Source organism: Cryptomeria japonica, chromosome 10 (genome assembly GCF_030272615.1).
Source record: "Cryptomeria japonica chromosome 10, Sugi_1.0, whole genome shotgun sequence".
NCBI lineage: Eukaryota > Viridiplantae > Streptophyta > Pinopsida > Cupressales > Cupressaceae > Cryptomeria > Cryptomeria japonica.
The window spans coordinates 562,585,334-562,599,193 of NC_081414.1; positions in this window are offsets into that span (position 1 = coordinate 562,585,334).

A 13,860-nucleotide genomic window follows, 5' to 3' on the forward strand; every position below is an offset into this window, starting at 1 on the left:
ATCCAACCATCATGGAGCACATTCAAGCACCCTTGGAAGCATGGAACAAGCACACATCCAATCAAAGGACCATCAAATCAAAGGGTTATTAATTTGCATTTTAATTGCTTTCTTTTTATTTAATCTATTTTCCCTTCTTAAGTGTCCAAATATTGAGTGTGGTTGAAATATGTGTTTGCTTGATTGTTAATTTTATCTTTTTAATCTCTTTAATTTTGCACTCACAAGTTTTTGCATACAGTCATTTCATTACTTTCAAAAATCAAAATCGAGACTGTCAAGACCTTACAACTCATTCCCTAGGGTTGGGATATGACACTGACCACAAAAGACTTGGTTTATTCAACGAAAAGAGGGGGTCCCTATTTGAAATGGGGAATATGTGAAAATGGCACAATAGGTCATCTTGATGAGCACAAAGTTATAATGAGAGCTGGGTGAATTAGTATAACAACATTTTTTACCAATTTAAACTTTATCTATTACAATAACATTGTTTACTCACAATTTTTACTACAATTTTTTGCATACAGTCATTTCATCACTTTCAAAAATCAAAATCGAGACTATCAAGACCTTACAACTCATTCCTTAGGGTTGGGAGATGACACTGACCACAAAAGACTTGGTTTATTCAACGAAAAGAGGGGGTCCCCGTTTGAAATGGGGAATATGTGAAAATGGCACAATAGGTCATCCTGATGAGCACAAAGTTATAATGAGAGGTGGGTGAATTAGTATAACAACATTTATTACCAATTTAAACTTTATCTATTACAATAGCATTATTTACTAGCTTATGATGAGTACACAATAACACAATGTTTACATAAAAACCCTAATGAGAGAAAATCACAAGTTAATGCTTTTATATAATTTTTCTTTTACAAAGTTTGTAGGTACCAACCTACCAGAGGCACCAACCCCTCATTCAATTCATAAGCACCAACTCAGTAGAGGCACCAACCCCTCATTCACTTCATGAGTCCCAACTCACTAGAGGTACTAGCCCCACTACTTGAGCACCAACTTAGTAAGAGACCAATCTCTTTTCTATGAGACACCAACCTCGAAATAAGAACTAGGTTCCACCTTGGTTGTTGCTTCTTCAATGGATGAAAGATGATATTATTCTTCAAAAATTATGCTACAGTTTTGTTCTCAAGTTATGCTATAATCACCTTCTCAAATGTGCTAGAATCACCTCCTCAAATTGATGACAAGTTTGCCACAAAATGCTCTTCTCAATCTACAATAATTCCTTGTTAAATTTGCAATAAGTTTTATCACAATTCTAAAATAAACATTTAATTAAATTTGCTTGATGTTTCCTTTAAACTTTCACCCATCAACTTGGCACATTCTCTTTCTAAATCTGCATACATTAAATTCATATATCTGCTCTTCTAGAACTGATTGTTCATTGTTCTCGTCACCTCGTTTATGATGAAGGCACGTTACTCCTCTCTTGAAAATCCTTTTCATTAAATTTGCACTCTTATATCTTTGTTTTACTTCAAATATAATTGTCTATTTTGTTTGTCTTCAATGTTTGTATATTCACACAAATACACTTCATGTATCACTCTTCATATTCATCTCCATTTTCCAACTCCTTTTATTACTTTCAAGGAGTGTGATTGTCTTTAAAACACATACCATTTCATAAATGATGTACCTTCTCTAAGTGAGGTGACCTATAATGAGTCATTTTTATTCATTAAATCACCAACCAACAAAACAAGTCATCGCCCTTGCCTTTGCTAAAATTAAATCTCTGCCTTTGTTTTTTTTATTAAGGTAAGATAGGTTTTGAAAGGGCTCTGCAACCTTGAACAACAATAAGCTACCTAAAACTAAAAAACAACAACACACCATCAACAAAACAATAGACAACAAAACAAGGGAAAAACCCTAACACAACTACTGTAATTGCTTCAAGATCCTTCTGAATTAGGTGATCATGTAGGTTCATCACCTCTTTAATAACCTTCGTCCGATCCTCATTAGGTTTGGAATGGCTTCGATTTTTGGCAGACAAACCTTGCATTTTTGCAATAGACATATTATCCCAATCTTTCCTTGCATCATTACCAACAACTTCCCCTTTCTTAACATCACCAAAAGCTCTAGAAATTGGCCCCAACACTCTTACCTTTCTTCTCCTTCTCCATAATCTTCAGCTCCTTGACCTTGTCATTATGAATCTAAAGGCTAACAATATTATTTTAAAACACAAATTAGATGAAGCTCACTATTGTCTCAAGTTTCTTGTGGACATTATTAATAGTTTCCTCTAGCATACTAATTATGCTCTCATGATCATTTCTAATCACATTTAGATCCTTGGCCACCTCCTCTAACAAGGACAAAATTTAGGTTTTTTCTTTCATATCCTTCCCAACCTCCTCTCCACCAACAACATTATCTAGTCTACTATGAAGGGTTTGAATATTCTCCTTAATGGGGGAAATCTCATTAAAGAAGCATTGGAAAAGCCTACGTTGACCACTAGCTCCACTCCTAGGAAGACCCATGACATCCTCAATTTGCTTCATAGAATTATGACCAGATATATCCTCCTTAGTGCAGCCAATATGCTCATTGGCATGAGGCATCTCCATCTCACCTTGGCCCACTTCCTTATTAGGGTTGTACTCGTCCTTAGTGCTATGTTCTACACTTACAAATTGCTTCCCCTTAACCCCTAACCCTTTCTTGGCTTTTTTACCAGACCTTATGTTCTTGTCTATAGACTTCTCATTGCTAATGGAAGAACCATGTGACCAAAAAATATGCGGTTAGGTTCCTTTCTTCAGTTTATTAGAAGCTATTCTCCCATCATAATCATCAACATCCCACTCCTCTTCGTCCTCCAACGCAGCATCATCTATGTCAATGGACATACTCGACTAGTGGATTCTAAAATGTTTATTGTTGGGTTTAGTGTGCTTAGGCTCATTCTGCACTGAGATGGCTTTTGCATGTTCCATAACCAACACAATTTAAACCTTCATGGAGAACCAAGAGCCTAGCCTTTTTCTTGTGATCCCTAATCTCGGCCTCCAAAGAAATGGTGACCCAAAAAACAAGTGAATCTACCATCTAATGTAAAATACCTCATAATAGCCTTTGTTATATTTGCCCAAATGGGTTTAATGGAATCACAAGCATAGCCACCGGAACTGGTCTACATGAGCTTATCTCTTTCCTGTCTTTAAAGAAGGTATCTAGAGCATCATCCAATACCTTTCAATCCCCACAGATTTTCCTCCCTTTATAAGGAAGGCCCGCAATTTGATCTACGGATTCTTAAGAGATCACCAACTCAATCTTATAAACGTTTAAAACCCCATTCTTCCAACCTTTAACAAACTCCTTGGTAGCATGTGGGTTGGCTCCATGTAATTTCTCCATGAATGGAGTGACACCACCTTCTATTTGTCATAGGAGCTACAATCCATATGGCTTTTGTCCACACCTTTGAAAAATGAGGCTCCGCAAAGACTCTGGAAAGTTGGAAAGTAGGATGGGGACAACTATGAACAAGAACAATGCCCAAACTAGAAGTCCAAAACAACTAGGGCAAATACAAGCAACAAAGCAAAAAAAAACCCTTAAATGACCCAGAATTTGTGGGTTATTAATAGTGACATGACAAGGGGTCATCATAGATGCATAAGGAGATGCCACCTTAGTAGTTAATGAGTTCATAATTAATGATCAAGCAAGCCTCAAGAGGGAGGGGATCATTAGAATCCCACCACTTAACCGACCCTACGGAAACCCCTAAATTCTCAAATAGATCAGCAACCATATTATCCTCATGGTATATATGAGTTATAAGACACTCATCAAAAGACCCAATGATAGAAATACAATCTAGAATCAAACCATGAATAGGCCAACTAGAATGATGAGTTCAAATTCTAAAAAAATAATTTTTAGTGAATCCCCCTCAATCCAGACTCTTTTAAAACCTTTGGATTGAGCCAACTTTAAGGTAACATAGGTTGCATCGCTTCCTTTGTTGATAAATGCTAATCCCTTTTTATTCTTTATCGTCTTAAACAAAGTCCTTCTATTTTGAAAATATACTCCTTTGTTCAATCATATGAAAATAAATGAGTCAGCCAACATAATATTAATTATAATTATCACTACTCTTTGCATATGTTTCTTTAAGAAAATCACACCAACTAATATATTCGTTTCCTGTCTTTAATTAGTGTTTTCTCATATTCGTGCCTTATCTATGTTAATGTTTCTCTTTCATGAAGTCGTTGCTTCTAAATGTTGATCGTTGTCTCTTGACAAAACTCTTAATCTTTCACATAATTCAACATTGGTCAATGTAAAAACCATGAGGTTATTGCCTTTTTCTTTTAATAAATTCCCACTTTTGCTACATATTTAATCATTGTATTACATATACCGGACGTCACATTAATTCCCATCCTTGATCGCTAACTTTGATTATAAAGATAATGATTGCACTTCTTAACAAATTCAAATTCTTTCATAATCAAATCACAACTTCCAATTTTATTAATCTCCGCTCTCTAATAGTGATCGTTGCAATTATGAATAGTAATTAATCTATATTCAATGCTGCACCTCAAAAGTAATTCATTGTGAGTAATATTAATTTAATCTCTACCTTGTTAACATGAAAATCTGCACTAACTTTTATTTTCCTTAGTTGCTGCTTCCAAAACATATTATGAAGTCAGTCGTGATATGAGTCAGCCAAACATTTTAATTTAATTTGTTTGCACATTAACTATGCACCGACTTGTCTACATAACAAATCACATCATTCAATATCAATCACGCATTATGGATCGGCTTTATTTGCTGACTTGTGTATTTCATGTTGTTTGTTCTAAACAATAAAACCGTTGTTAATATTTTTTTTTCCTCTTACAATAGTCCATGCATGATAAAGTGTAATGTCCCCTTCCCAATAGTAATCAGTTTAGTTGACCGTTAGCCTATCTCGAAGATCTGTAGGTTAGTCGGAAGCAGAAATTAAGGTTTCCTACCTCTGGGAGGATGTTTCAACACTTTCGAACTTACATGTTAGAGCTTATCAGTTTTGGTTCTGGATTCTTTCTCAGTTTTCGAAAAGTTTCGCAATGATGGTACATGCATAGCAAGCAATGAAGTTTGACAAACTTACTATTTTTAGTAAGTGCAAGTGAAAGCAGCTTATTTCTCTGGGTTTTTTGAGAGCTTTGCGATGGTATAACATGCAAATCAATCTGAAGACTTTTTCCAAACTTACTATTTTAGTAAGTTGTGATGGCTGCTCAGAATGCAGTAAAAATCACTTTGGAAACACTTGCTACTTTTAGCAGTAATCTATTTATAGTAAGTACTATTTTTGGCATGTTCCTATGATCCAATTCAGATGGTTATTTTAGGCAATGGAGTTTCAGTACTTAGGCCCTTGGCTCAAATTGACACTTGTTCAAATATTTGAGGAAAAAGTATTTATTAATATATTCTAATACCTTGGAGTGAGGCTTATATACATCTTTATTATTGACTTGGACGACTTAAGGGAATGAAATAATATTTTAAGCCCTAAGTCAATTTGGCATTATATTTTACTTCCTCATTTGGATGCCTAAGTTCAATTTGATAATATATGTCAATATTATTGGCATTTTAATTAAGTTCTAAAGGTTCCCTATGTGGCCGACTTGGAGTGAATGGGGAAATGAAATGTCAGTGCCAAATTAAGATGAAATGAAATTGCATTTGGTTTGGGCACCATTTTGAAGTGAATTTGAATTTGAATTTGGAGACTCAAGAGGCTATAAATAAGAGTGTTGGGCTCTTATTTTGGTATCCATGAATATTGTAACGAAGTGCTGCCAGAAAGTTGATTGAATACTTCGAGGAATGCTTTCTCCTAGATTGAATGCTTAGTTTTTTTCTTGAAAGATAGCGACTAGTTAAGACTGTGGGATTGTTCTTCACTCAGGAGAATAGATGGAATTCATTGTGAAGTTTGTGTTCGAATTTTTCTGATTTTGGTGTGTTGTGTGTGAGTTGCAGGTTGTTGGTTTTCAATGTGTTGTAGGTGTGTTTTGCTCATAAGTCTCTGCATGGTCATTTGTCAGTTCTAGGTTTTGGCTTGTTATTTCTCTATGCTCTAGGCAATCATTCCTGTAAGTTTTTAGTGCTTATCTTGGAGTCATTAATTTTATAATGCAAATCAAATTTCTACCCTAGTCGTACCATGTTGAAGCTGCCTTGAGATGCGCGCAAAATAGTTTTGGCTCTGTTTGTTGTGTTTTGTCAATTCTAGCTTAATCGTATATCTCCTAGCTTTCATTGCATTTGATTTGGGGTCATTCCGTTGAGTGTGGGAAAAGTTGTGAGTATTTTGGTGAATTTTGTAGTTGTTGGTCTACATATTTCCCGCTTGTTGTTTGCATATCAGATTTTGAAGATTGATAGTGAGAAGTGTGCTTTTGGAGTGGTTAGTCTTTGGTGGTTTTGGAGTGCATATCTTATCATTTGCAGCGATGGACAATGATGTTTTTATTCTAAAATCTCATGCCATATATTGTAAAGTTGATTAGTAGTACTAACAACTATTTCTTTCTAGATTGTAACACATGACCCACTGAATAAGTCGAAGAGGTTGGCTTTGCTGCCTATCTTATCTTATTGCAATAATATCCTCTCGTTGAATAAACAATTGAGTAGATTGTAATTTCATTTTCTGTCCTCCCACTGAAAAAGTGGTTGAATGATTGTTGCTTATTTCAGTTTCTTGGATTCTGTAATTGGTTGGTCATATTGCCATACTGCTATTGAAATCTCTATCACCCACTGGACAAGCAAAAGGGGTTAGCTTTCCGCCTAGCATTGTATTTTCCAATGGTTTATTGAAGCTAATGATCCCCTTATCACCGTATTCTCTCACCTTCCCACATTGGGCTCTTGGTGATCAAAAAGTGGAAGAGTTACTTTTTAGCAGTGTTGTGATTATTCTTTCTAACCCTAACGAGTGTTTTGTGGTGTTTGAAAATGGAAAGTTTGGAAAAAAAAGTAAGGAGATATTTCAGTGGTATCAGAGTTGGTTTTCCTGCTAGCCCATGTGGTCAGAGTGATTGGAGTTCTCCATGAGTGACAGAGACATCCGATACTACAATAGAGAACAAAGAAGACAACAATATCAGATTCCACTCGTTCCAGTTGAAGAGATATTTTCTGAGGTACATAGAAACATAGAATTAGCAATTGACACTATGACAGAGAGAACATCATAACAAAATGAGACTCTTGATGTCAAAGCAGTAAGACAATTTAATTCCATGAAGGATATGATGTCACAATTATTGTTTTAGCTCAATCATAACATTGTTGGAACTCCTAACCAACCCACTAACACCCATGAAGCTAGCACTTCTATCACTCCTGGAGGAAACGGAAACAATCATGGGAGTAACCAAAGAGGTCCTAATGGCAAAATTCCTGGAGGGTCAGTCTCTAGGCCTTTGCAACCTGTCTTCGTACCCAAGGAAGCACCATAAGATGAAGTTGAGATTCCTATAGCTGATGAAATAAGGAATAGTTACATGGAATATGCTTCCCTCCCTACTAAGATTTACAATATCCTCTTCTTGGATCAATTTATGAATCAAAAGATGAAGAGAGGTAGAAGATATGATAATCGCTCTCATGTTTCAAGAGACTACCAAGCCCTTAGAAAGGTGACTCTAGCCCATTTTGATGGGAGTGATAAGTGTTCCCCTAGAGCATGGGTTCAGAAGCTGGACAATTATTTGTCCTTGAGACCAATGTCAGAGGAAGATGCAATCAAGTTTGCCCCTTTGCATTTGGATGGAGCTGCTCATGAGTGGTGGTATTAAGGGTTGGTCACCCTTGGCCATAGTTCGATTAACACCTACAATGAGTTCACCAACAAGCTCATTGAGAGATTCGACACCAAGGATCCTGAGGTGAAGTTTTGTGAGCTTGCATAGCTGAAACAACAGGGATCATTGGACACCTACATAGCTGATGTCCAAAGACCCACTGTGATGGTGCCAAACATCATGGAGAAGAGACTTGTGGTCCTTTTTACTGAAGGTTTGGAGGAGCCGTTGAAGGGTTGACTGAAATCATTTGATCCTCCAACACTAAATGTAGCTATCAAAAAGTCAAGGAGTATGGAGTTGGCTGCCCCTAAGTCTAAATTTCAGTCCAAGCCCTTACCCTATCGAAAGGACAAGACGATATTTTCAAATCAGTCCAAGGATTTTCCCTCTAGGATGGATGATGAGTTGTTAAGAGAGCTCTGGAGAAAGAATCTGTGCTACTCTTGCAAGGAACCATGGGCCCTGGGTCACAAGTGTAATGGAAAGGGCAATGCACACTATATGGAAGCTTATTTTGCTAATGGATTAGATTTTGAAAATTCAAAACAACAGACGCAAACAAGGGAAAGTGAGTATGAGGAGGTTCCAAAAAGGGGTGTAGTTGCTCAACTATCTAGTTTTCACAAAAATGAATCATTTAGAGTTTAGGGAGTTCTTGGAGAGCACCGAGTTATTGCTCTCATTGACATGGGAGCAACTCACAATTTCATAGATGAAAGGATTGTTGTGAAGAGAGGCCTTGTAACTAATGAGATTGAAGGATTCAAAGTAATAGAGGCTGATGGTTCTACAATCTCTTGCAACTAGATGGTCTCCAATATGTCTTTGAAGTTGGAAAATTATGAAGTCAAGGATGACTTCTTTGTGGTTAGCATTGGAGGAACTGATGATGCAGTACTTGGCATATAATGTCTACGATCTCTTGGTGAGATCACTCTCAATCTGCAAACAATGGAGTTGAAGTTTATGTCTGATGGGAAGAGAGTGGTGTTAAGAGGGATGTATAATGGAGGCCCTCAAATTGTGTCACTGAAGAGGATGGAGAGGCTAATCCGTCATGATCAAGTGGAATGGGCAGTGGAATGCATGATCATGCCATCCAACCCAATAGAAGAAAAGAGACACTATCCTCCCAATATTCAAGAGTTTATCACTAAGAGGAGTAAGGTCTTTGAAATTCCACCCACTGGAAGACCTCCTAAGAGAGGGACTGAGCATATCATCAAACTAGGAGGAGCTAAGACAGTCATCACAACTCCCTACCGGTATCCAAAGAAGCAGAAGGATGAGATACAAAAAGCTATAAAAGAACTTTTGGATATGGGATACATCCAACTGAGTATGAGCCCCCTTTCTTCAGCAGTGGTGTTGTTGAAGAAAAAGGATGGGACCATGCACATGTGTGTGGATTACCGAGCTCTAAATCAGAAGACCATCAAGAATCGGTACCCTATTCCTAGGACTGATGAGCTCATTGATGAGCTACATGGAGTTGTTTTTTTTCCAAGATTGATCTCAGATCTGGCTTTCATCGGATTAGAATGAGGGAATCTGATATTGAGAAGACAACCTTCAGATTCTACTTTAGGCATTTTGAGTTTCTAGTCATGGCCTTTGGCTTGACTAACACTCTTGCTACCTTCCAATCCTGTTTGAACAAGATCTTTCAAAAACAATTGAGAAAGTTTGTGCTTATCTTCTTTGATGACATTCTCATTTTTAGTAAGTCATGGAAGGAGCATCAACAACACTTGGATGAAGTACTCAACATTCTGGAGTCCGAGTCTTTGTTTGCTAAGGAGTCTAAGTGTGAATTGTAATGCCCCGCCAGGAAACCCCGAAGGGATTAAGACACAACACAAGAATAGAGTGCAATAAATTTTTTTTTTAAAAGTTACACCACATTAAGATACAACAAGATATCAAAGATTTAGATTACATAGCGGAAGACATCAACTAACACCTAAAGAGTTTCCCAACGAGATTACTTAAATTTCACAATTCACTTAATTCACACAATTAATCCAATAAGTTGATTATCTTATAACGAGATAATTCTTAAACAAGGATAATTTCTTTCAAAAGATGGAAATATAAATCACATGCTTATGTTTATCCATTATGATTCATTCATACTTTACATTCAAGCTTTTCATTAAAATATAAGCCATGCATCTACTATTCTAACACACTAGAATTTTATCATAAACATATGAGATCTTTCCATGCATATTTCATTTCCTTAACAACAACTGAATAGATTCCATTACTCTAAGTTACATTCTTTCATATTCCAATTTATTGCATTTTTAAAAGACGATTGCATACATGCATCTATGATAAATCTCATCTAAACCACTTATGCATTCGATCAAAATGGCATTCATACATGCTAACACTAAACATGAAATATAAGAAATAAAAGCATCACATAACACCAAGATGATCTCGGAGTTCACCCCTAAAGGGCTACATCTCCGGGTCTGCTCAACTACAAGACCCCTCTGATAATTAATAAAGTTACGAATACATGAGGTTCTCATAATTTACAATCCGGCCATCAAGGCAAAACATAATCAATATACAAACAACCGCATCGGTCAATAAATACATAAACGATCCCTGAAAAGAAAAGGATCTAGCTGAACATAATCAAAGCTAATACAAAGGTCCATTGGAGCATCCACAAAACTGAGTCATCAACACCCAAGGTCTAACATGAAACCAAGTACTCACAAGGGTAAAGACAATAGGATGACCCACAAGCGTGCTCCTAACAGGACAAAATGACAACACACTGGCGAACGTAGGGACAAGTGTCATCACACAACCTAGTATGGTTACCATGGCAGCTCTTCATAGGTTCCAGCCCCATACACTGGTTACCCTGGCAACCTAATCCGAGCCTTCGGCCCATCCAAGCCTCATGTGGACCCACACATCCTTTCGTGAAGACAAGGATGATGGTTTGCCATTTCAGGCCTTCTCACAGCATGTCGAGTCTGTGTAGGCACTCGTCCCATGTGTGAGGCACAATTATCTTACTTAGAGATTAACATTCTAATCTACTGTTAGGTTATCACTTATTAGACTCACTTTCGATGGGTTACCCAGCAACCACTTTGGGCACGACCCCCAATCGAAAGCCACTTTCCCATACGACACTAGACTATACTCAGACAAACTCAAAAACCAAGGAATACACATGGTCAAACGAATGGAGTTCAAAAAGGAGGGAACAACCATTTGATCAAACCCGACTCAAAAGGGGTACACTTACTGACAGTACTCTAACCAAAGACCTGACCAACTATGGTCAACCACGAATCATCATTCGACACCCATATAAAGGATATGACCAATTACGACACACCTACAAAACAACAGTCATACTCGAGACTGAGGACTGGAACAGGTACCCAAATCAACCATACGATAGGGTCCAATCAAATAAGTCAAAGCTTGCCATTACATAAGCAAAAAAACAAATACAGAAATTAAACTCGCATAGTCAACAATCAGGAAGGACAACTTTCTTTGCCATTGATTAAATCAATAAAGGTCGATCAAGTTTTCTACATGATCTAAGTTTCCAAAAATACACTAACAGGAAATCATCATTGCAAGGTGAATACAATATCACAGTTTGCAATAGTACCATTGTCTATATCTCAAACAGAGGAAAAATATAAATTAACCATTCATTTTACTAAATGAGAATATCAGTAACTTAAAAATTTTCCCAAATGATACTTAATTAAATTTCCAAAAGCATATCATTTAAATTCATAATGTCAAATGGTTAAATATTCATTTCTAACATTTCCAGATGGCCTATATCATTAAAATCTTCAAACAATAAATATTCTTGAATAAAGTATGTTTTATCTCGAAAATTTTTCCAACATAAACAATATTTCATCTTTCCCAAAAGATGCTCCCCTAATATTATAGGTCCAAAAGGATTAAATATTAATTCATATATATTTATAACCCTACGGTTAATAAAATATACACAATTAATATTTAATATTGCATAATAATCCAATTAAATATTAATTAATATATATATATATATCTATATATTAATTTTTTTTTTTCATTAATAAAATATATATTATTAATAATTTAATAATGTTCAACCTTCACATTAAATATTAATCAACATATATACATTTATTTCCATTGATAAATATATATTAATATTAATTAATAATTAATTAAACACTTTATAAAAAAAAAACTTTTAAATTAATAAATTTATTTTTTTTCTAACAAAAAAAATAATAAAAAAAATTACAAATTAAAAGGAGGGGGGGGGTTCCACGTGGACCCCACGTGGTCCCCATGGGAGCTCACGCAGCCCCAAAGGGGAAGCGCTGCTTCCCAATGGGAGCACGCAGCCCCCATGGGAGCGCTACTGTTCCCAAAGGGAGCACGTAGCCCCCCATGGGAAGCGCTGCTGTTCCCAAAGGGACACACAGCTCCCTAATAAATATCTTCATTTATTTTTTTATTTTATTTTTTTAAAATGATTACTGTGTAAAACATAGTCTAAAAAAAACCAGTCTCCCAGAGACTAAAAAGATTTATTTTAAAACCAAAACCCCATTTGTTGTTTTTTTTTTTTTTTAAAAAAACACACAGCTTAATATAAAATTAAAATGAGAATTTTCCCAGCAAGAATACAGTTTCAAATCCCCAAACAATTTGAAGAATATCAAACCATAAATAATTTCTTCAACAAAAACCCATACTTGGGCAAAATGGGGCATTTAAACTCAATAATTCAACCATTCTTTCCAACAACATCTAATTTCTAAAATAGAATTTGAATTTGAGAACACCCAATGGAGATTTAAACAAGAGTTCCTCATGAACAACCATTTCCAATTGATATCCAATATTTGGTTTTGAAAAGGCAAGAACAATACAGCCAGAAATCAAAGAGATGGATCTGAATCCTACCTTATCTCGCATTCCTGGCAAGATCTACTGAAGAACCCCAATCTGCAGCTCAAGGAATCCTCCCCCATCCAAAACCCCCAAATTACATCCAAAAATATTTTTCCAACAAACAATTTTTTTTTTTTTTTTTTCTTCCAAAAATATCCATCCCTCAAATTTTCCAAAAGTCTAGGTTATATGGAAAAGTTTGACCAAAAAACTCATTTTTGGATTTAAAATTTTTATTTAAAATAAATCACAAAATTTTTTATTTTCCAACTATATCAACAAATTAAATTGCTTTTCAATTCAAAATTGATTTTCTCAATTAATTCAATTTAACCTTTCTATTTCCAAAATGCCAAGAAGATAAAATTAATTCTATTTCAATTAAAATTAAATCTTTCTTTTCGTAGGCATAAACATAATACATTTAATATTTAAATTTAACCATTTAATTGAACTTGCTCCCAATTTAAATCGAGCAATTCAGATTAACGATAAATCACATAAAGAAATCTTGTTTAATTTAGTCCATTCATCTTTAATGCACAAACACATATTTAATCAAATTAAATACTAAGGACTAATTAATCAATTTAACCATACACACCAAACACGCAAACCAAGAAGGTCAATCAGACAGACGACTTGCAAACCCAAACAAAAAAGGAATACCGATGACGACTAGCGATGCTTACTTGAGCACGACTATGGTCAACTGGGGTCTTACGACCACCTAATCCAACTCTAAGGATTAAAGAGGTACTCTCAAACCTGCAAATCCAGGTGAAGACAAACCTCGCACTCATGTGGCGTGGTACCTAAAATCTCCTGCAACCAAGAGTCATACATGCATACATATATAAACTTAATGAAAGCATTAGCTCGATTTTAATACCATGAAATAGGAACACTAAGCAACTTGCATACAACTAGTGTGAAAACCACATTAACAGATATGCACTAAATCAATACATCTGACTATAATCATTATATTATGATAAACTAA